Consider the following 24041-nt stretch of genomic DNA (forward strand, 5'->3'; position numbering starts at 1 on the left):
TATGTTGCATGCTTCTTTAATAAATAATGTTTTCTACATTGTCATGATTGTTTTTGGCGATTTCCAATTTACCGTGTCTATCTTGGAAATCTATTGATGATTTCATCATTCATGTTAGTACTCGCTTATGTTTTAACGAGTTTTTAAATGAAATGTAGGAGTTAGGTATTAACCAAATTAATTTAATTTCAAACAAGTTCGGTAAGTTCTTAGATCTGGTTTACGTTGATAACGCAACAATATTCTCTGTTGTGCGTTATGATGCTTTCATTCTGTCAGAGGACTCTTAAAATCATGCTTTGAGAATTATTATGGAAATCATAGCCAACATACTTGATAATAGTATACAGAATTTTTGTTCTCGATTCTACTTTGCGAAAGCTAATTTTAAGAAGAATAATTGCGATTACTTTACTTTCCAAAGTAATTTGACCAGATTACAGTGGCAATATTGGCAATATTGAATTGAGTGTCTCCCATTTTAATGAAACTATTTTAAATTTATTTGAAAGATATGTTCCGAAATGTATTGTTACTCAAACAATAAGTTCAAATTTGTGAGAGATTTTGTTTTCGAGAGATTTATGTAAATAAAAAAGTAGAAAGTCTCGTGCCAAGTCCTCAAACTGTCTCTGACCGCTTTTCATAAAGTAAAATATCGCCCGATAACTCTCCATTTCCCAGTAGTGAAGACACTTGCGGCTTTGCATAATACCACCAGAGCACTCAGCGTCATAAACGCCAAGCTAGTTCGTGGCCTAAATGAAAAATAACCCTGAGAGTGTACGATCCTAAAGTTGAGTTTGTCAAAATCAACACAATCAATCACTCAGCGTTACTAGAGAATGCCAAACAGTCTACGCTCGCTCAAGGGCTGAAAAGGCGGACCTTGAACTGTCTGAACGGTCGGCAATCATCCGTACAATTTCTAGGTAAAAGTTCTAAATTAAGTTGGGTTAAACAGGGGGTTCCGCAGGGTGGAATTTCCATCACCTCATAAGCAGATTCTTAAGGAAGCAACAAGCCTCGGATGAGAGACCCCCATTTTGATGACGACCATGGCAAACGAAATCACCCCCAATGAAAGGAAGCAACATAAGCAGATGATTGTACTGATTTTGACGTCAGTTAGCTCACCGCTCTTTCTCAGTTTTTTTTCTGCGATAAGCTATACACTCTACCCCACTAAATACATAGCGGCCACATTCACGAACTGGTTAAAGGAGTACAGAGTAGAAGCTAAAATTCCGACAGTTCACAAACCTAATATTGGATAGTCGAAAAAGTCTTTTCGTATTTTGTCAATAGATGTCTTTGCAGTCGTATGTCTCCAGTGCTACCAATCACATTGTGACCATACCATAGTGTTGGAAAGGTGAGATTTTAAGCTTAATTTAACCAAAAAAAAATTAAATTCGGGGAAGTTGAAAAAAAGTTACAGCTGTTCAAAAATTAGTGGAAATAATGTAGAATGCCGCACAAGCCACCATCGAAATGTGTGGAGTTTAAGGAGACGATGCTGTATCAGTTCGTGTAGCATAACAATGGTTCGCTCGCTTTCATTGTGGAAATTTCGATGTGAAAGAAGCCCCTTGCTCTGGTTGACCTATCCTCGAAAAAGTCGATAAAGTTATGGAAAAGATTAACCAAGACCGCGATATAAGCAGCCATGACATCGCTAAAGAACTTAACATTCATCATCAAACGGATTTAAACCATTTAGAAAAGACTGGCTACAAAAAGAAACTCGATGTTTGGGTACCACATGAGTTGTCTGTGTAAAATTTAATGGACTGAATTAACATCTGCGATTCTTTGCTGAAACGAAATGAAATCGAACTATTTCTGTAGCGAATGGTAACAAGAGACGAAAAGTGGATCAAATACGATAATAATGTGCGGAAATGATCAACAAATGGCCGCACAGCCAGGATTGACGCCTCGAAAGATTATGCTGAGTGTTTGGTGGGATTCGAAAGGAATCATCCACTATCTGCTGCTCTAGCCTGGTCGAACGATTGATTCTACATTATACTGTCAACAACTGATATTGAAGCAAGCAATCGAAAAAAAACGGCCAGACTGATCAACAAAAAGGTCTTCGTCTTCCATCAGGACAACGCTAGACCACACACATCTTTGATGACTCGGCAAAAACTGGGAGAGCTTGGCTGGGAAGTATTGATGCATCCACCATATAGCCCTGACTCCAAGAGAAGTCTGTGAAAATTACTTGTTGCAGTTTTTTACGAAAAGACTTTTTCGACTATCCAATATTTTAGGTGTCACATTCTGTCAAGTATTTTTTGGTTTTTTTTGTTTTTTTTGGAAAATAATTGCATCTAGTTTCTGCCTATTGTTGTTATTATTATTGTGGTTATTAAGCATTTTGATTGTTTTTATTTATTTAATTTCCTTACTCACGAGACATAACGATTTTCTAAGCATTCTACACACAAACACACGCACACAGATGTATGAAACGCATAAGTATTAGCATGCCGCTTGCATAGTATTTAAGCCATTTTTTCTACTTCTCGCGATCGGCGCTAACGCGCTCATTGAAATATTTCGGTAATAACTTAAAAGGCTGTCGTACAAATCTCCTTTTGAGAAGTTGTTCGGCTGGAAATTGTGGTTTCTATGCGGTGCGTCGCTGCTGTCACTTCAATATTGCAGCACTGGCATGCTGTGTTTGTTAGTGTTGTTGCTGTTGCTGTTAGTTTTATTCTTGTTTGTTTTTATTAGTGCTCAGTGTTTCGTTTGCCATTCGTACAATGCGATATTCAAACATTTCTATGATTTCAATTTTTGTTTTATTTATTTATTTTTTTAATTTTTACTCTACCTATTGTTGTTTTTCTAATTTTTTCATTTTTTATATTTTGTTTTTAACAATTCTGCATTCGTAATTGAGTAAATGAATTCGCAAAGACTTAATAAAGTACAAATTAGCTGTTATAATAGCTGAAAGCGATAAACATTAGTAAAATGCCATTAAAGTGTCATGTGAGTCAAGTGTTAGTCTCTTTATTGTCTGGCACGTGGATGAGGAGAAAAAGAAAGAAGCAAACAACAAAAAAATTGTATGCATAGAATTATGAATCTGTTTTTTATTGAACTGTTAATGTATGCTCTGTTGTGGATGTTCTCTTATGATGCGCTCTTTGGCAAGCCAATTGAGGTTAGATACAGATTTTGTTTCAATTGCAGTGAGCTGATATTCAGATAGTGTGCTAATATCTCAGTATTACTTTAAAAACGGTTCAGATTTTTGTGCGTCAATAATTAAATAACATTGACATTGACTGAGAAACGGAAAGGAAAGAAAAAGTGGGGAAAGTTGTGGCTACAAGTGCTTGAAATTCTCCGAGCGTAGCATTTTATGGGAATATATCTACCCCATAAAGTTGAGTTCTCTTTCCTCATCTATGGATCCTGGTCCTTAACGACCTGCTTAAAACACTTGAAGATCGTGGCTGCCGGGTGATTGCCTATGCAGACGATGCAGCGCTTATGGTCAAAGGAAAGTTCCTGTGTACCGTTTACGAGTTGACACAGGGGTATCGCAGCGTCGTAACAAATTGAGCAGTCATAAATGGCCATCGCAATCAACCCAAATAAAACCGAGATGAGTTTATTTACTTGAAGAAACAAGATCCCGGGGGCACCGCTGCCTCATTTGGGAGACATTTGTCTGCAACCGGCGGATACAGTGAAATATCTGACCTCATCCTGGATAGGAAGCTTTCATGGAAACCGAATATCAAAGAGAGATCAAGATAGACATCGATTGCCTTGTACTGCTTTAGAGGAGTCCCTGACAAAAGGTAGGGTTTCTCACTCAAAGTGGTTCTCTATGACACCATATTCAAGCCCATTGTGTTCTGTGGAGTTTGTATATAGTGAAGGGAAGCGGTTGGCAGAGAGGGGCAATGAGCTTCTTTACAGAACGGTCAAAGCTTGAGAGAAGGTTGGCGGAGGGGTTTACTGCCAGAAGCGCTCTATTAACTCCAGCTTCCGACTTCCTGACCTTAACGTTTTTCTAGTTTTTGCTTTGTTTACAATAATATAATATCATAAATAGAAAAACTTTAGATTATATATTTTTTTTTTGTGTAATAAATATACATCAAACTTCGTATTTTCAAACTTTATTGTTTTTAACTTTTAGTCGTTTTCAAGATAATCTTCTTCTCATCTTCTGAATTGCAGCAAACTTTTTATATAATTTAAACTAGTTTCAGTCCAAGTTTGACTTCTTAGAATTTTAAGCGAAAGACAACAGCCAAAAACGCATAGCAACGACTTTGACAAATTATTCGGATTTGTGACACAACATAAACAGTAACAGTTGGTGAGCGAAATATTTTCTTGATTAATCCCCGATCATTAACCACCAGCTGTGCTATTGGTGCTGACCGTTGGCAGCAACAAGTGATCGGGAGTACAAAGGCATATAAGCGTATGTTACATATGTGAATATGTGATCAATGACTTTCATTATGCATAGGTTAAACCATTTAGTGGAGGAATGAGCAATAAATATTGTATAATATTTTTCTTTGGTTTTAAATAGTTTTGGTCTCTTTCGATGAAGTAGCATATTTGTGACTAGTGAGAGGTTAGCTTTTAGGTCGAGTTTAAAAAGTAATTTAAAAAAAATTAAAATCTATATATTTTTGGTGGGTCTATTAATAATTGCAATAAATGAACTAATTTATTTCAATTTTTTCACATATTTGATGTATTGGCGCTTCCACATTTGTAGTAAAATTGTTTAAATTTTTAATCAATTTTGACTTAAATTCATTATATGTGCAGTTTTACTCCGATTTATTCATTTCTCTTTGATTTGCTTGCAGAAAAGTGAAAGAATAAAACGGAATTTAAATTTTGTTATATATTCCACGGTTATATTCCACGGTTTCATTTTCATACCGTAACATGTCAATGTCAAGATAATGTAATGTATCAAGTTTGGTTGAATAGGTCCTGAGATATAGAATTTCACCTAAAAAATGGTGGGGCCTCAGCCGTTGTACAATTTTGATACCGATTGCTATTAAGGGGGGAGCTTGCTTTAGAAGCTTCAAAAAATCGATTTTTTTTTTGCTTTAATCTCTTTAAAAATTATCTAAGGATATGTTCCCAAAGTTATAAAACTCGATATATTGTCGAAGTTAGAGGAGAAATAGTGGCCGAGCATCAGTTATATGAGCGCCTGGACAGAAAGCGAAAGCTTTAACACGCGATTTCTCGGTTTTTCATTTTTACGATTTTTCTTAATGGGCGGGCAGGATAGAAAAAACTAAACGCCATATGGAAGTTTATTATCTTCGACACTAAATTAATATATCTTCTAGTTAAACTAAAAAAACTAAGAAAAATCAGGTTTGAACATATTTTAAACAACATAAAGTAAAAAAATTTTGACTCCCAAAGGCAGAATATAAAAGATTTCGTATCATAAAAATTTGCGGATGATGTTTAAATGTATAACTATAAGCCCTAGATATTTCGCTTCAATCAATTACTTCTTTTCCTCCCAAAAAAATCCTCAAACAAATCAATTTTTTGAAGTCTCTAAATCAGGCTCTCCCCTTAAGACACTCCATACCATATAGGATGTGAAATTGTATGCCTCTGAAGAATTTATTTACTGATTTATCGCACTTTTAATATTTTTTTTACATAACCGTTATAACATGGTTAGTTAACGGGGGTTTTAACCGGTTATATGCATTTTATTTGGCTTAGCTTCTTTCTGTTTATTGAATTACATAATTATTTAAATTTTCGATTCATTTCTTTATTTATTAATTTATTTTGCTTATAATATATTGCAAATGCTAAAACAGTCCATACACTAGATTTTGTACTAAGTCGGCTTGTTAAGTAGAAAACGAACTATATTTCTTGTATAACTATCCTTATTATTATTAGTATTTTTTTTCTTCTTTTTATTATTGCTATTATTATTAATTATTATTATTATTTTTTTTTTTTTTGAATTATTTATATTTTTATTTTATTTAATTGATCCATCACTTTTTGCTTCAGAAGTTAAGCCTCACTTGATTCTAATGCTTAAATCGCATCTTCTCTTGCAACACACCGCAATTATTAGCAAAGCCTTCGGCATCATCTGCTTTTAATTCGGCTCTAATACTCAGCTGCGATCACATATTAATCATACGCACCGTTGAATGTCTAAGAAAACATTCTAAAATTTAACAGCACACAAATGCAGAACACTAAGTCACGTTCGCCACTTAACTACACACATACACATACACAAATAACAATGTAAATGCAATGATTTGCAACGTCAACACTTTGGAAAAATAAAAGCAAAACATCGCAGGCCCCAAGTAAGACAGATTTAAAATGAAAAAAATTGTTAAATAAAAAGCAAAACTAAAAGTTGAAATAAAAGCATAGGAAAATAGGAGAAAAAATCGCACAAAAGAGTCTGCTGACGACTGCGCTGTGGGCCAGTTTTGCAAACACACAAATTCTTAATAATTTTACGCTGAGACTGCTGCTGCTATGGTTGTTGCTGTTGTTGGAAGCTCGCTGCGCATGCGAATTGCCAAATGGAAAATTGCAAATGCAATCGCAACCGGCGCAGCCAAAGCAGCCAAATGCAAATGTAATTCAATGCTAGACGCTGAATTTGAGTATCAAAGCGCTGGCACCGGCCATTCAGTCAGCCACTCAGATACTCAGCCAGTCAACCAGCTAGCTAGCCGAAAGCCACTAGACTAAGCGACAAATAGACAACAGCGAGTGCATAGCCACAGCAGCAAAGCAAACCAGCTAAGGCGGCATAAAGCCGTTTGGCATAAAAGCTACGAAATGAAAACATAATTAATTTCAAAAAAGTACAGAATAATATTTAGTTAAGTCCACCAAAAAATGGAAAAATATAATATCAACTATAAACAAAATAATAATAATAAATAAGAAATAGAGTTTTTGGTTAGCGGCGGCTATCAATTTCATTTGATTTTTGTGTTTCTGCGTCGCGGCATTTGAGACTTTCGGTTATGGTCGGTTGCGCGACTGCGTTGAGTGGCAGACTTAGACTTGGACTTAGACGTCTTTGCTATGATTTAGTTTAGTCTAATTGCGCGATTTTCTGTTGTGGCATGAGTTTTTTACGAGTTTTTGGCGTTTCTTCAACAGCACTGTAGTCATTTGTTGGCGCGCAGTGTTGGTGTATATACTTGTAATATATGTAGTATATGTTGGCATATATTTATTTGTGTGCATAAGTATTTACTGCTTATTTACATGTTTACAGAGCGACATAATCTATTTATGCCACACTTTTTGCCACAAACTGACACACACACGCACTCATACATAAATATGCGGTCTTATGCACCCACAGACTTGGCGAACGCTTGCGCTCCTGCGCATATTTATGCTGCAAACTGTATATATACAATATTTTCCGAATACCGGTTTTTCATTATGTGCCACAGCAGCACTTGCAGTTTTTTTTTGTACAAGAAAAATAGTTTTTTTTGTAATTTTTCATTTGTTTTTAAACGGTTTTTTTATACTAACTCAATTGGAAATTGTTATGAATTAAGTTTCAAGTTATTCCAAATAAAAAAACAATTATTAATAATTGAATTTTTTAATTACAATTTAAAAAGTTTAATTTAATAAAAAAAATAATTGTAATTAAAAATTAATACAACTAATATAATAAATTAAAATTAAAAATAATTAAATTTTGTTGTTAATTGTTAAATTAGTTTCTAATTCAAAAAAATTAATTTAATAAGAACAATTGGTTTTAATTCAAAATTAATATTATTAGTTTTTTTAATTTTTGTTATTGAATTCAAATTTTTTAATTATAAATTAATATAAAAAATAATAACAAATTAAAGTATTTTTAATTTTTATTTGTTAATATATTTTATTTTTATTAATTTTCAAAATATTTTTTTATTAATTATTAAATTAATTTATAATAAAAAAAATTAATTTTTATTATCATAATTTTTTTATTAAATTAAATTTTGTCAGAAAAAATAACTTTAATTAAAAAATAATGCAACAAAAATTAAAATTTTTGTATTAATTTAAAAATGTTTGGTTATTAATTAATTTTTAATTTAAATTAATTTTAACATTCACACTCCAACACTATTAAGAAAACTATAAAATTTAATTTTATAAAAAAATAACTTTAATTAAAAGTTAATAAAAAAATTGAATTAAAATTTTTTAATTATATAATTAATTTCATAATTAATAAATAAAAATTAAAAATAAATAGTTTAATTTTTTTTTTATAAAAAATTATTAAAAAAAAATAATTCAATTTTTTATTTTAAACTTTTTTAATTTTTATTTATTAAATTACTTTTATTAATTTTTGATTAAAATTAATTTTTTTTCGTTAATTGTTAAGTTAATTTACAATTAAAAAACTAATTTGTATTAATTTTTATTTTTATTAATTTTAATTAATTTTTAATGTTATCATATTTTTGGTTAAATTTTTTAGTTATAAATTGAAATAAAATTTTTATAATTTTTTATCTATTAAATAATTTTTATAAATTTTTATTCAAAATATTTTTTTTAATTATTAAAATTATTTATAATTAAAAAACTAATTTGTAAAAAATTATTTATTTTTATAAATTTTTAATTTGAACTAATTTTTCTATTTATATATTATTTAAATATTTATGCACACTCCAACTTTATTAAGAAAAATGTTTTTCTAACATCCTTCGCTTGTTATTAAACTTTTACGTACTTTTTTAATCCAAAAAATATTATTAATTAATTATTTCGAATTATACAAAATTTGGTCTTCACTTTAAATTAAGAAATATTAGTAATTTAATTTTTTAATAACATTAAAGTATTTATTATTTTTAATTTAATATTTTTATTATTTTTCATTAAATTTAAATTTATAAAAAATTAATTAAATTTAAATTTATAAAAAAAATACTTATTTTATAAAAAACAAAAAAAAATATTTTTTTTATGTACACCGCAACTTTATTAATTATAAATATTTTTTTTAACATCCCTCCTTTTATTAAGTTTCTTTTTTATAAAACTAATATAAATTAACTATAATTAAATTTCTAATTATTATAAAATTTGGTTTTCAATTAAAAACATATACATATTTATGTTAACTTATATTAGTTTAGTTTTTTAATTAAAATCTATTTTTTTATTAAATTTAATTTAATTTTATTTGTGAAACTTTTTGTAATTATATTTAATTTTGTTTATGAACACTCGATTTTGATTAATAAATATAATTTTCTAAAATGTTTTGTATTATTAATTTTTTAAGTAGTTCATTAAATTCAAAAATTCTTCTTAATTAACTTTTGCTTGCACATTGGAAAAAAGAAATTTTTTTTTGTAATACTTTTATTCTAAATATTTATATTTTTAATTATTATTTTTTTTAACACCGCTTTTTTAACAAAAAATATTTGTAGCACCTTTAATTTATTTTTTTATATATATTTTTATTTCAAAAATTTTTAAAACATGCGTTTTGAGAACTTATATCTTTCTTTGAATATTTTTCAAAATTTTTCGATTTTTTCCACATGTCTTGAAATAATTTTTTTATATAAATTTTAAATTTAAAAATCCGCAATGCATTTTTTTTTATAAATTACAAATTTCGAATATAATTATATATCTTTTTCAAACATTTTCGCTTTTTCCACATATCTTGTTTACATTTCACAAATTTACAGCGATTTTTGGATTTTAGCATTTTGTTTTGGTTCAACACATTCATTTTCATTGCGGCCACTCAAAACTAGTAGCCGCGGTTGCAATCACTTTGAACGCCGCAGTTAAAAAATGAAACATAGTTATATGGAAAAAACCAGCAACAAAGATCATCAAGCTGTATGATCGAATCGTCGATAACCTCGGCGCGTTATTGAGCAACGTCCAAAAGTCGCAGCGGCTGCTTTACGGCCAAACAGTCGCTTAATCGTCGCTGACTATTTACTATGTTTATAATTATTGCCACCTTTGGCTATTTTCGTATATTATTGTCTTTTATCTAAAATTTGCTGGATATTTTGTTTACGCATATATTTATCGCAGCTATTTTTAGCCAACACGCACTGTTAACTGTAGCAAATAACATTTCAATTTCAAATTGCTTTCAAAAATTTGTATAAATTTGGCTTTTGCCCATATTATATAGATATATACACATATATATAAAAATTTAATGCAATTTTGAACTTCACACACCAATTTTCACAATTTGTAGTTGCACCAAATTATTTAAACCGCGTTTAGCCGCGTCTTCAACCGAACGCTTTAGTGGTCGATACAATTCTGTTAACAACAGCGCCAAGCGTAGCTGTTGTTAGTCGTTGTGTGAGGCGAGCGTAAAGCCACCAAAGCACCGCAGCAACTGTCTGGCAGCAGTCCAGCCTGGGTGTCTGCGGCTGTGGTGTGTTTGGTAAGCGTGCAGTGACAGGCAGCCGAGGTGGTAGGTGCGCGCATGCGCCAACGTTTATGCGTAGCTGATGCAAGAAAGACAGCCGAGTTGCGAATTGAGATTTTTGCGTTTGTTTGCTTTTGCGCTTTTGCTTTTGCATTGTTTGGTTGGAAGTATACATTTTTATTTTACTGACTATTGTATTTTTTAGAATCAATTATATGAATATTCAATTTTAAATGGGTACTACTGTTGTAGCTGTTTTATTTTCATCCTAAATTAGGGTAAATTTCAAGCTTAGAAGTTTTAGGTTACAGTACTTTAATTTGGCTTTAACTTTTTGGTAGCCTTTGATCTGAAATTTTGCTTACGTCCTTTCCTTCCCAAAAATATTTTCATTTTTTGGAACCACCAATGTGGACGATTATAGCTGTGATACAAACTGAGCGATGAAAAATAAGTTCTTTAAGTAACATTTTATAATTGTGAAGAGTATGATAGCTTCGGTGCAGGTGAAGTTAACGTTATTTTTATATTATTTTATATTATATATATTTTTTGGCATTGAATAAGAATTGTTTATGATTTAAAATTTATAACTTAGCCCAAATTATTTAAATTTTTATTATTGTTCAGTAGTTCTGATTAATTGCTTAATATTTAAGAATATTTAGTTACTAATTAATTAGTTTTAATTACTATTAATTAGTAATTAAAAAAAATTAATATATATTTTTTTTAATTTTTTTCGAATTAATTTTATTCTTAATTTGCATATTTTTCTTGCCTTGCTTAATTTTTTTTTATTTTAACTAAGTTATTTTCGATAACTAATTCATTATTAGTAAATTATTTGCTTATGACTTTAAATTTATAACTTAGCTAAAATTATATAAATTTTTTTATCGTAATTTAGTAATTCTATTTTCTTGCATAAGAATATAAAGAATATTTAATTACTAATTAATTAATTATAATTACTGTTAATTAATAATTTTAAAAAATTAATTAAATTAATTAATTTTAATTACTATTTAATTATTAATTTAAAAAAAAAATTTGTATATGTAAGTTATAGTTTTTTTCTTTATTTAATTATTTAATATGGTTAGTTATTTATTTGAAATTTTAAATTCCACTAACCTAAATTTTTTCTAATGAAACAGTAATTTTAATTACTATTGATTACTAATTTAAAAAATTAATTAAATATTAATTTTAAAATTAATATTAATTAATTAAAATTAATATTTAATTACTAATTTTAAAAATTGTTTAAATCGATTTTTTAATATTAAATTTATAAAATTTGTTTTATTTAATTATTTAGTTAGTTTAATTATTTGAAATTTTAAATTTAATTAAGTTAAATTTGTTTCTAGTGAAACAAAATTAGAATTTTATTATTTTTAAATTTTATAAATTTTTCTTATAGCATAATTTTTTTAAATTTAATTTATTTAGTAATTTCCCTTTACTTAATAATAATTGGTTTTATTTAATAATTTTTTGTACTTTGTTTTACTTAATTTTGTTTATATTTATCCTTTTATTTTTGGTGTTTTATGTCGTTGATGTGACAGCCCTTATGATGCAGAAGGCATTTTCAACCCCCTCATCCACGAAAACAAAATTTTTATATTATTTTATTCATAATTTTTTTTTTATGCAAAGTTTGAATAAAATGTATTATTTATTTTTTTATTTTTATTTTTCATATTTACTTTTTTAATTTAATAATATGGAAGCACTTTCCACACCCTCATCCACAAAAGCAAAAAGCACTTTTTAAATTATTTTATGAAAATTTTAAAGAAAATGTATTATTTATTTTTTTATTTTTATTTTACATATTTACTTTTTTAATTTAATTTTATGTATCTTTTCTTTAAATTTAAATATGTAAAAACATATTTTGTTTCATCTAAAAACGTAAATTCCTTTGAGCTCACAAAGAAATAGTTTCTTTTTTAAAAATATTCTTTTTGTTTTGGTGAATTGTAAAGCACAGCATCCGAACTGCCCACAATTCACCACGATGCATGGCCAACAGCAGCAGAAATACTCGCCAACAGTTAATTGCAGCCATTGAGTGCCAAAGTCAATCAAATGAAAATGAAACTATAAATGACCCAAAACAAAAGACATTCACTTTCAATTCGTGAACACTCAAATGAAAACAAAGTTTCACTCAATATTTGTACTCAGTCAGCACGCTCTATAACTCATTTAATTATATGCTCAGCTTCAGCGCTGAGCAGTTCGAGTCAATTGCTTATGCTTTTGTAAAAAGTGAGAGCATAATGCAACTTACTTCTCTATTTTGGTGACGAAAGCAAAAAAATGCTTTACTTTTTCTTTTTGTTTGTTGTTTTATTCATTTATTACATTTTTGTTTTGATATTTGCACTCAGTTAGTGAGTTGGTAGGCGTGTTGCTTTATTTGCGGCGAATTCGTCGTAATCTTTTTGTGTGTTTGATGTGGTTTAACTGGTTGCTTTTTTAACTTATTTCCTTTTTACTATAAAGTTTTTGCGGCGAATTGCAAGACAACTTATGAATGAATGCTTAGTGTTTTAGCTTTGTTGTTGTTTTCTAATTGGAAACCTGTTTATCTCTTGTATAATACTCGTATTAATACTATATTTTTATTGAGTTACTAATAAAGTAATTATAATCTTATTATAATTTCAGTTTCTCACAAAGGTTTTCTGGTAGAAAGTTGAAAGCTTTTATTTCTGTGAGGAAAATTAATTAAATTATATGTTGTGTTTTTAAAGAAACTAATTCTCAGCGCTAAATTAAGTTTGTTCTCGAATGTAAATTTTAGAATAGCATCCCCCGATTTCGGTGTTAAGATGGGTATGTTCGGAGAGGAGGTCCTCCAGATTAAAAAATATGTACATATATACTATACATATCCATAGTTGCCGCTGGCTTATAGTTTTTGAGATATTTACATTTAAAGTTCAAAAAGTCAGCCGTACATACCCAATTTGACACCGAAATTAAGGAATGCTTTTCTAAATCCCAGCCATTCTCGGTTTGAGGAACGAAAATTTCAACAGATTCATTGTCTCACTACGTATTAAATATAAGGGCGTCGTGATAGCATAGTCTTTCTTCGTGGATTACTGGCTCTGTAATTATCCTAGAACTAGTATTCTGCTTTCCCTCAGAACTATCAAGAACGTTGTGTTATTTATTTTGACTTTCCAGCCAAGGATCATTTACAGTGGATGCTAACAATACCGAGATCAAGCAGACGAAAACCCGAATGAACACTGTTGCGCGCAAAACTTGTTATTTTAAGAACCGCGGATTTTATGCTTGCAAAATCCATAAGAATTGAAACCGAACGACCATCAAGCGCGTCGTACATTTAATGAACGGGTCCACTGTTTGGTATGCTCTAGGGGCAGAGAGAATCATTGGTCCATATTGCTTAAAAAATAAAACCGTAATTACAGTCTAGTGAGATAATTTGCGGAAGTTTATGCCCTAAACGACGCTCTACAATAGGGCGGTTGGAATTTACAACCAGAAAGACGTACTTTTTCGTCAATTTCAAAGCTGCTTCTGACAGGACGAAAAGGATCTGCCTTTATGCCACTATGTCTGAATTTGGTATCCCCACAAAACTAATAAAACAAGGTTTCAAACAAGGCGGCTCCCTATAGTGCGATTTCTTCAATCTTCTCCTGCAGCAAATAATGCAAGCTACTGAACTGAATAGAGAAGGTACTATCTTCTACAAGAGTGTACAGCTGCTGGCGTACGTCGATGATATTGATATCATTGGCCTCAATAACCGCGCCGTTAATTCTGCTTTCTCCAGACTGGATAAGGAAGCAAATGGGTCTAGTAGTAAACGAGGGCAAGACGAAATATCTCCTGTCATCAAAAAAATAGTAGTCGCTCTCTCGACTTGGCTCCCACGTCACTGTTGACAGTCATAACTTCGAAGTCGTATATAACTTCGTCTACCTTGGAACCAGGATAAACACCACTAACAATGTCAGTCCGGAAATCCAACGCAGAATAACTTTTTCCAACAGGTTCTACTTCGAACTGAGTAGGCAATTGAGAAGTAAAGTCCTCACTCGACGAAAGAAAATTCTATAAGTCACTCATTATTCCTGTCCTGGTATGTGGTGCAGAGGCATGGACGATGACAACATCTGTAAGTCGGCGTTGCGAGTTTTCGATAGAAATGTTCTGCGAAAGATTTATGGTCGTTTGCGGATTGGCAACGGCGAATATCGCATTCGATGGAATATCTTATCATCTGTATGAGATATACGACGACATTGACATAGTTCGGCGTCATATCGTTCGTATGGATGAAGACCTTCACTTCGTTGGAAAGACCAGGTGGAGAAGGAGCTGATGTTAGATGCAGCTACGTCTCAGCTGGTACCTGCCTTAAGTCCAATTTTCGAAGACTCGCTCGAACATTTCGACTGGTAACTGGCAAATGACACCGTTGTATTTTCTGTATGAAATGGCAACTCTTGTATCTCTTCAGGTTGCTCTTCGTCACAAATGTGGTAATTTTTCTTGCTTACATACCCATCATCGTGATCTGTCAAAAAAAGGCTATTGAAAAAGTACCTCGTTTTGGATCACCCGTTAAATACTTTTAAATGGCGTCTACTATTAACATATTTATCCTTTTTTCTAAAAGTATATTTTTTATTTCTTAATACTGTATTTTTTTCCAGCACTTTGTGCAATCACTTACTTATTTTATTGCGTAATCATTTCACTTTGCTTATATAATTGCCCAAATAACTATGCATGATTAATGGCATTAAGTAACAGTGTGTTCCATGTACATATGTATGTATAAACCCAAATATTTATGTATGCTATGTACATACGAAGTAATGCATTTTGTATAAACGCTTTTTTGTAGACTTGCCGCGGTGACACTTTCCATTAGAAATGCATTTCATTTAAAGCATTATCGAGTGACATCTTAATCAATGAAGTTGCGAGTAAACAATATTTCCTGGTTCCATGCGCAGCCAACACCCACAGACGCCCATGAGGCAAACTATTAAAGGAGCGCCGAACACTAACACACACACAGCTTTGCTGGTGAGTACTGCTCTAATAATTTGTATACTCACGCAATTCAAAATCACACATAAACTTACATATATACATACATACATACATACCTGCGCGCATACACACATGTGTCGAGCGAAAATTGTTGCACGAACGCCGCATTTTCGCAATCAATCATTGACAAATTGGACAACAAAAACAAAAACTATTAACAAATAACGCATTTACCAACTGAGGAGAACAATAAAAACAATAATAGCACATATGTGCGAGTGCATGTAGTCGCATTTAAGCCAATCGCTTATCAGCCATAAGCCATCCGCCAGCAATGCAGCCAAAAACGTGCCACAAACAGCATGCAACATGTGACAACATGCAGCATGGTGCCAACAATTCAACCGTGCGATTTATTTTGCGCCCGTGCACTACCAAAATTTGCCGCTTACATATAGACGTGTATATAAATACATACATTCAAACAAATCTATTTATTGGAGTAAAGCTTCGAATAGCAGGTGACTGACTGTAAGGGGTAGGCGAAGCCTATTAAAGGCAGCGTATAATAAAAAGTAAAGCTCTGCAACTTTGTATATAAATCGATCGATTTATAGCCAATTCCTTAGCGTCGGCTGCCGCTCTTACTAAGCTCTTTTATTTATTTTCGCTGCTACTAAAGCTGCTTATGTTCGAGTCTGCTTGCCTGCGAGCCAGTTAAAGCCATCACTCCATTTCCCATCGATCGCCCGCTAAAGCCAACAATTATTCGCACACGATTTGCTCGCCGCGTTGTTGGTGTTTGTATGCGCACAGTTACAGTAGTGGCTGCATTAATGTGGCACTGATGCAATATTAATATACATATATTCATCATTTTAGAGCACACAAAATACAAATTTGAGAATTGTAGCAACAAATTGATTATTCAATAAATTTTTCTAATTCAATTTTAGAAAAATTTAACTAAAATCTTCAAAAACTTAGTGAGAACATAGAAGAGTTAATTTTTCTCATTATTGCGCAAAGAACTGTTTTTGGTTATTCCTTTCGACTATTGTCCGTTTGGCTCAATTACGTCACTTGGAAGGTTGGATTAATTATTTCAATACCTTCTTCTTCTTTATTGGCCTAGACACCGCTTACGTGATTATAGCTGAGTTTACAACAACGCGCCAGTCGTTCTTCCTTTTCGCTGTTTGGCGCCAATTGAAAATTCCAAGTCTAGATATGTCGCTCTCCACCTGGACTTTCCAATGGGGTGGAGGTCTTCCCCTTCCTCTGCTTCCCCCAGCGGGTACTGCATCAAATACTTTCAGAGCTGGAGTGTTTTCATCTATTCAGACGACAGCGCAGCCGCTGTCTTTTAATTCACTGAACTATGTCAATGTCGTCGTATATCTCATACAGCTCATCGTTCCATCGAATACGGTATTCGCCGTGGCTAACACGCAAAGGACCATAAATCTTCCGCAGAATTTTTCTCTCGAAAACTCGTAACTCCGTTATCATGCCTATTTTATCATCGTCCATGCCTATGCACCGAAGTAGCACCTAGTTGCAAGAGATGAAGTCGCCAAATAGGGAATCGCCTTGTCTGAAACCTCGTTTGGTATAGAACGGCTCGGAGAGGTCCTTCCCTATCCTGACCGAACTTTTCATATTGCTCAACGTCAGTTTACACAACCGTATTAGTTTAGCGGGGATACCAAATTTAGACATAGCGGTATATAGGCAGCTCTTTTCGACGCCTTTCGTGCTGTTAAAAATAGCTATAAAATCAACGAAGTGGTGGTGTGTGTTGATCCTTTTTTCAAGGGTCCTTTCCAAGATTTGGCGCATGGTGAATATTTGGTCAGTTGTTGATTTTTCAGGGATAAAGCCACACTTCTAAAGTCCAATCAGTTTGTTGCCGTTGGGCTTTAATATTTCCCACAATACGCTCGATAGAACCTTATATACGATGTTGCAGAGGCTTTTCCTTCGGTAGTTGGCGCAGATTGTGGGGTCTCCCTTATAGCTTATGCATACTTCTTATCAGTTCTTCGCCGCTGTATTTTAATAGCTTGGCTGGTAATCTATCGGCCCTCACCGCTTTGTTGTTCTTCAGGCGGGTAATTGCTATTCGAACTTATTCATGGTCGGGAATCAGGTTTACCATCTCATGGTGTTAAGTTTTCACTGCTTTTTAGCAGATGGGAGAAGTGTTCCCTCCATAATTTCAGTTTGGTCTGGGCATCAGTCACTAGATCACCTCTGGGGGTTCTACAAGAGTATGCTCCGGTCTTGAAATCTCCTGTTAGTCGCCGCATCTTTTCGTTGAATTTTCATGTATTACCTCTGTCGGCCAGCTTGTCAAGCTCTTCGTACTCAAGCATTTCGGTCTCTCTCCTTGTTTGTCTGTACATGCGTCTCCTTTCCCTCGATATCTATCCCATCCCCCAAGTGTCAATTGTAACGTTGCGAGGTAGGCAATCTGCTCCCTCTCCACTGCGTCAGGACACTCCATATCATACCAGTTTTTCTTTTGCCTTTTTCGAAAACCAATAGTTTCGTTTACAGCTGTACGTAAGAAGCTTGAAATGACGTCTCACAGTTTCCTTATACCAAGTTGCTGTAAGTGATCTCAGAGAGCAGGAGTGCAAGTCGAGTAGAAAATCGTTCGGCTGTCTGTTGCGATTACAATAAATACTTTTTTTAATATATTTATAATACCCAATAACCCTATATTAGTATGAGTATAATTACAAACAATGATATCTTGCCGTATCTTCCAACCTTGCGCTCACACTTCGTGAGTTTTACGAAATCGAGGAACTTGTTTTTCTTTCTTTTTGGGCGTTTGTTGACCAAGTTTTTGCCTAGTCAGAAACCGGAAAACAGTTAGGTTAAGTTTTGGTAAAATCACGGCACAGAAATATAATAGACATAAAACAAATCCGATAAAAATAGGGTTTTATAATAATTCAACTTCTGCGCCACCTAGCGGAATACTTGTTTTAGTAACAATCGTTATAATTTAAGGTCCGAATATCAGTACCCTTTAACTGTATAAGATACTGCGTCAATCCCAAGAAAAATCTTTACCGCATTTATTTAATAGTATCATAGTTTCTTAATGGTCGAAATTTCAATTTGAAAGCGTTTTGCCGATTCTTGAGATTCCTATTTACTATTTTTTTTTAAGATTTGCAAATACATACATATAATGCATTTGACATTTGATATTTCAAAGTGATGTACTTGTTGTACCCACAAGTTTATAGCAAGAACATAGCTTCGTCTCGTTAGAAATATACGTTTCCTTGAACTTACCGAAGATGTATGGGACCGCGAAACCATTAGCCTCTAGCTTTTGTCAGCTATTCTGTTATATTTATACCCTGAGCAGACTATATTAAGTTTGGCACGATGTGTGTAATACCGAAAAGAAAACATTGGCGACCCTCTAAATTATATACATATAGTATAAATGATCAGCGTGACGAGCTGAGCCGATGTAGCAATGTCTGCTTGTATATACACGAGCTGACTTGAGATATCGACCTGAAATTTTGCATATAGCTATTTATCTGAACGAGCGGAATACAGTAATTGTATGGAAATCTTTTTCTTTTGACGAAATATCTCCAACAAATTCATCTAAGGCAAAAATAGAAACTGCAAAGAAATGATTCAGATCAGATCATTAGAGCATAAAAAAGGCAAACTGAAAGATCGGTATCAAGAGCTTGCTTAAGGAAATTTCCATGGGTTATTATACAAGAGACCGCTACAATCCCCTTAGAAATCATTCAGATGTGACCAATATAACATTCAGCTGTCACATAAACTAACCAAACAAAAAAAAGTATGAAGTTCCTTGTATACCCCATTATGCTATACAAAGTCCTGTGAGGGTTATTATAGCTTTGGTGCTGCCCAAATTAACGTTTTTCTTGTTTCTTTTGTTTTACTTTCAATCCCTTATTGTTGCCTTATTTTCCTGCCCACCACTGTGCGCAGATTTGTTGATCAGCGTTTGTTCATTGCTTTTTGCATTTGTGATTGTTTTGCGCGCGTGTTGCACCACAAATCTGAGCCGCTTTTGTTGTCATGCGCTAAGCCATCAATTTGGCAGCTAAGGAGGTTGCTGTTGCTGCTGCCGTAACAATTGCCAACGGCCGCCTGTTGTCGGTCCACAGCCAATCGACAGTCATTGCCCTAGTTATTTTTTTCTTTGGCTTTGGCTTTAGATTTGCGGTGTATTTTCTGCTTTATTTGTTTTTGTTTTGCTTCGCTCGCCTTTGATCGATTTGTGCCAACGAGATTTTGTTATATTGGCTTTCATTTATTGCTAATTGAATGATGATGATAAAATGTGTAAATTTAATAGCAAATTGTTGGTGAATTCATAGCTCCCTGATGCAAGTTAAAGTCATATGTTTGTGTATTCATATGTACATACGTATATAATTGATAAGAAATTTCAAAATGAGTTTATTTACCAAACTGGAACTAGATATTATTGCAGAATGTTTGTACATAACATAGATGCATATGTATCTCCACATAGCAATTTCTTGAGTGGTTTCGTGGTATTCATCGATTTAATACAATTATACCTTTTATTATTTCCGACGCAAACGATCAATTTCATTAAGAATTGTATTTCATTAAATTGTCAGTTCTTTGAGTTGACCATACTTCGGATTCGGTAGAGGGCATTCCAGCTAACGAACAAGCAGTCAGTTGTCTCCGAGCACGTGGAGCGTCAGGACAAACATTTTCGCGCGACGTGTTTCTGTGAGTGGCGCAAGCCGAAAATGCAGCGCTCGTTGGAGCAGAGGTACGCGATTAAATTCTGTGTGAAACTCGGTCTGCGGCAGAGACGCTTGATATGATCAAGCAGGTTTATCCATATCTTGCTTTAACGAGAAGTGGTGTGTTTCGGTGGCACTAGACCTTTTTGGAGGCCGGAAAGAGGTCGCTGATCAATGAGCAAATCCAAAGTGAAAACGATGCTCATTGTCTTTTTTGACATCAAAGGCATCGTCCACCATGAATTTGTTCCTCCTGAACAAACCGCCAACGCCAAGTTTTACGTGGAAGTTCTCAAGAGACTCAAACGAAGGTTCAATCGGGTCCGACAAAACATCGCAGCCGATTGGAAGTTGCACCACGACAACGCCCCGGCTCACACCGCCTTTCTTGTGAACAGCTACTTAACCAAGGCCGGCATCCCAACGCTTCCGCAACCTCCCTACAGCTCAGGTGTGGCCCCGCACGGACTTTTTTTTTCCTTGCCTGAAAAGGCCGATGAAAGGTAAGCGTTTTGAGATGGCAGAAGGGAACCAAGCAGCATGAACCTCGAGTCTCAAGGCTATTATGGAGAATGTCTTCCGTGACGCCTTGCATCGACGCAGAAAGAGTCTATTTTGAAAGTTTTTAAAGAATTGCAACGATTAGTTCAATAATTTTTTTTTAATTGACTCAGTCCTAATACTTCCCGGACAAACTCTGTATGTATATAATCCGAACTGAGATTAGTATATTCGGTATATCGATGCTACGGAAACAGAAAGAAAGATTTGAAAGTAGGCGTAGTTTGTTATCCAGCCTCATCCAAAATCACACTATTCGAAGATAATGTATGTATTTATAATATAATGAACTGAATGTCGTCAGATTTTTGTAAGTTATGAAATTACACAGTACCATATCTGTTGCACTGTTTTTAAGCTGCAGGCAGCTCTAGAAGGCCTGTACTATTATCCTTTCATTCTCTCTCTCCTTTTCATATATGTATATACAGGTAGTTGATGCAAGAACGAGAAACGAGTTTAGATTAGGTCGTAGGGCACCAAAGGTGATGCAAGATCCTGCTAGGCAGCTATGAACGCTGGCCCTTTGTGACTCCCAAAACTATAGATCACCAAGGCTTTATACAAATACGAAGCTCTTTGTCCATACCACACATTGGTTAAATTGGCTAATATTAATCCCAGCAAATACATTAATTTTTCCAAAAGTATGTCTACCGAGTGGCTTGAACTTCACTGGCAACTGGCAAAAGCTCGATGGTTTGGAAGAAGATGTGTAGATAATTCCACCTCGCCTTCTTCCATACAGCTTTGGCAATTTGCGTTCGATAAGATACCAGTAGATAACCTCACCGTATGTGAGCCTTTTGGATACTTTCCAGTCAGAAATCCTATCACAGCAGCAAGTTCTGGCAGCTGCATAAGTTTTGGTGAAAAAAGTATAAAGAACAAAACATTTCAATGGGTCAAAATCTGTTAGAAACACTATTTCACTACAGTTTTAGTCCTACTATGCAAATAGAGTAAAAGCTTTTATTTTCATACCCTGAACATACCTTTAAGTTTGCCAGCAAGTTTGTAATATACAGGAAATCTCAGAGAGTATATATCATGTATCATGTCCGCCTGACTGTCCGTCTGTCTACCCGTCTATCTCTTTATCTGTATATACGCTAGTCTAACAGTTTTTGAGATATCAATCTGAACTCTTGTATACGTCCTTTTTTCCTAAGAAGCTCTCATCTGTTGGTATCGCCGATATCGTATCACTATAGCATAGAGCTGCGGAATAAAGTGCCAGAAAACTTTTTCATTTGACGAAATATCTTTACGAAATTTGGCATAGGTTATTGTCTAAGGCAGAGATGCAATCTCCGAAAAATATGCTCAGATCGATTAACTATAGCATATAGCTGTCATACAAACTGACCGATCGATATCAAATTTTTTAAGGAATCCAACTAAATCAGGTATTACTTCAGAACCTCAAGTGGACCATTTACATCCAGAAAATTAAATTTAACCCGGATCAACCGATTCGATAAATTTTTCTTTCCAATTGCATACAATAGTTTTTATGTTCGCGTGAAGTTTGATCTCCATATGTCAATTAATGTGTGTTTGGCAGCTGTTTGTTCACAACAAGAAAGATTTGGAAACTCTTAATAATAATAAAAAATGAAATTTTCGACAAAACTTATTAAACTAACGAAACAATTTTCTGATAAATCAGCTAGTTTCTAAATGTTTTGCTTTTATTTTTATTATTTTCTAAATCATATGAGCTTGCACTTGAAAAACCATGCACATACATATATCTACCATATATGGCACAAGCAGTATTTATTACAATGGTGTGCAATTAGTAACGAGCCGATCGATTGTAGACCGAACAAAACAATGGGAAATCAACGCCGAATGCTCAAGTGCCAACACAAACAAATTGATATTATGTGAAAACGGCGATATGGACTTCATTTTCCAACTCTTGTGATTAATTGCTGTGGGCGTAGACAACATCAGATAAGGCAACTCTAAACGCCGTAAACAATAAATCATACAAAAGAAAACAAAAACAACAAACAACGATAAAATCAAACACACAATTTCAAGTGGTGCAAAATGATTTGCTTGCAAGGCGTTCACTTTGTGGAAAATCTCACACAATTTTATATAATAATTCTGATTAAATATGTCTACGCCGAATTTTACGAAATATTTAAACTATTTCATTAATTTTCTTCTCTTAGATAACATAAGTAAATCAAAAAAACCGCGCATGCGCGAGATAAAGACTTTATGTGAATCTGTTAGCAGCGCTACCAGCTTCAGTGATCGTATATGTACGTATATCATAAATTATTAGTATCCACCATTGTTTTGCCATTTCTGGTGCGTATTCAAGCCATTCACTGCATTTTCGCAGCGTATCGCAACAAAGCATCTAAAGTATTCAAAAAATAAACGGAAAATATATTATTTATAACACCCAAATGTGAAATTCACATTCCACATCTTTTTTTTGTTGTTGTGATTTCGATGTCATTTTTCCACTGTGCGTAGCGTTCGATTTTGTTGAACTGCTTAGGTTGAAGTCGGCATACAAGAAGATCTCGAAACGTTTCTCAAATGAGAAATGATGGTCAAAAGCTGCTCCCCTCTGTCATATGAGAAGGGATCTGGAAAAAAAATTGCCTCGAAACTGTTACAATTAATATTATGTACTAATTAAAATACAAACGTAAGGTAGGAACAGTAAATCTGGTGAACCTTTTTAGATTTTCAAGTATATTTTCAGGACTGTTCGTAAGTAAACGAGGGCAAGACGAAAAATCTCCTGTCATCAAACAAAAAGTCGTCGACTTGGTCCCATGTCACTGTTAACAGTCCTAACTTCGAAGTCGTAGAGTGGGCAATTGAAAAGTACAGTCCTCTTTCAACGAAGAGAGACCTAGTTCTAAAAGTCCACTCCAAAATCTTCTCATAGGAATACTATTTTTCACGCATTTTTGACTGGGATAACCTTAAGTTGTTTCAACTAATTTTTGTTTTTCAATTCGTTGTTGAAGTATGAAACAAACATTCCCCAAATATCTTTAAGAATTCTCTCAAGTGTATAGACATTGTCCGGTTATAAAGCCAATTCTCTTTAAATTAATTAATATATTTTCCGAACTGGATATTTATATCGTGTT

The 24041-nt window shown here is 33.2% G+C and overlaps 1 protein-coding gene and 1 long non-coding RNA gene across 5 annotated transcripts in view; one reads left to right on the forward strand and one right to left on the reverse strand.

The window, feature by feature from the left end:
* Positions 1 to 15554, forward strand: part of LOC126756485 (uncharacterized) — a 164810-nt gene extending 149256 nt beyond the window's left edge. Inside the window, exon 4 of the long non-coding RNA XR_007666587.1 lies at positions 15393 to 15554. This is a non-coding gene — a long non-coding RNA (uncharacterized LOC126756485). The remainder of the gene's footprint in view (positions 1 to 15392) is intronic.
* The window catches only part of LOC126756471 (keratin, type II cytoskeletal 6A), a 276027-nt gene that overhangs the window by 211803 nt on the left and 40183 nt on the right, over positions 1 to 24041 (reverse strand). For 3 of the 4 annotated variants that reach the window (XR_007666585.1, XR_007666584.1, XM_050469541.1), the window contains exon 1: positions 10282 to 10354. The exons of the other annotated variant lie outside the window; for it this stretch is intronic. The gene's annotated coding sequence lies outside the window, so the exon portion shown is untranslated. Of the gene's footprint in view, positions 1 to 10281; positions 10355 to 24041 lie in introns of those variants that run through there. 4 annotated transcript variants of the gene reach the window in all.

The sequence above is a fragment of the Bactrocera neohumeralis genome, chromosome 4 (genome assembly GCF_024586455.1).
Source record: "Bactrocera neohumeralis isolate Rockhampton chromosome 4, APGP_CSIRO_Bneo_wtdbg2-racon-allhic-juicebox.fasta_v2, whole genome shotgun sequence".
NCBI classification, from domain to species: domain Eukaryota; kingdom Metazoa; phylum Arthropoda; class Insecta; order Diptera; family Tephritidae; genus Bactrocera; species Bactrocera neohumeralis.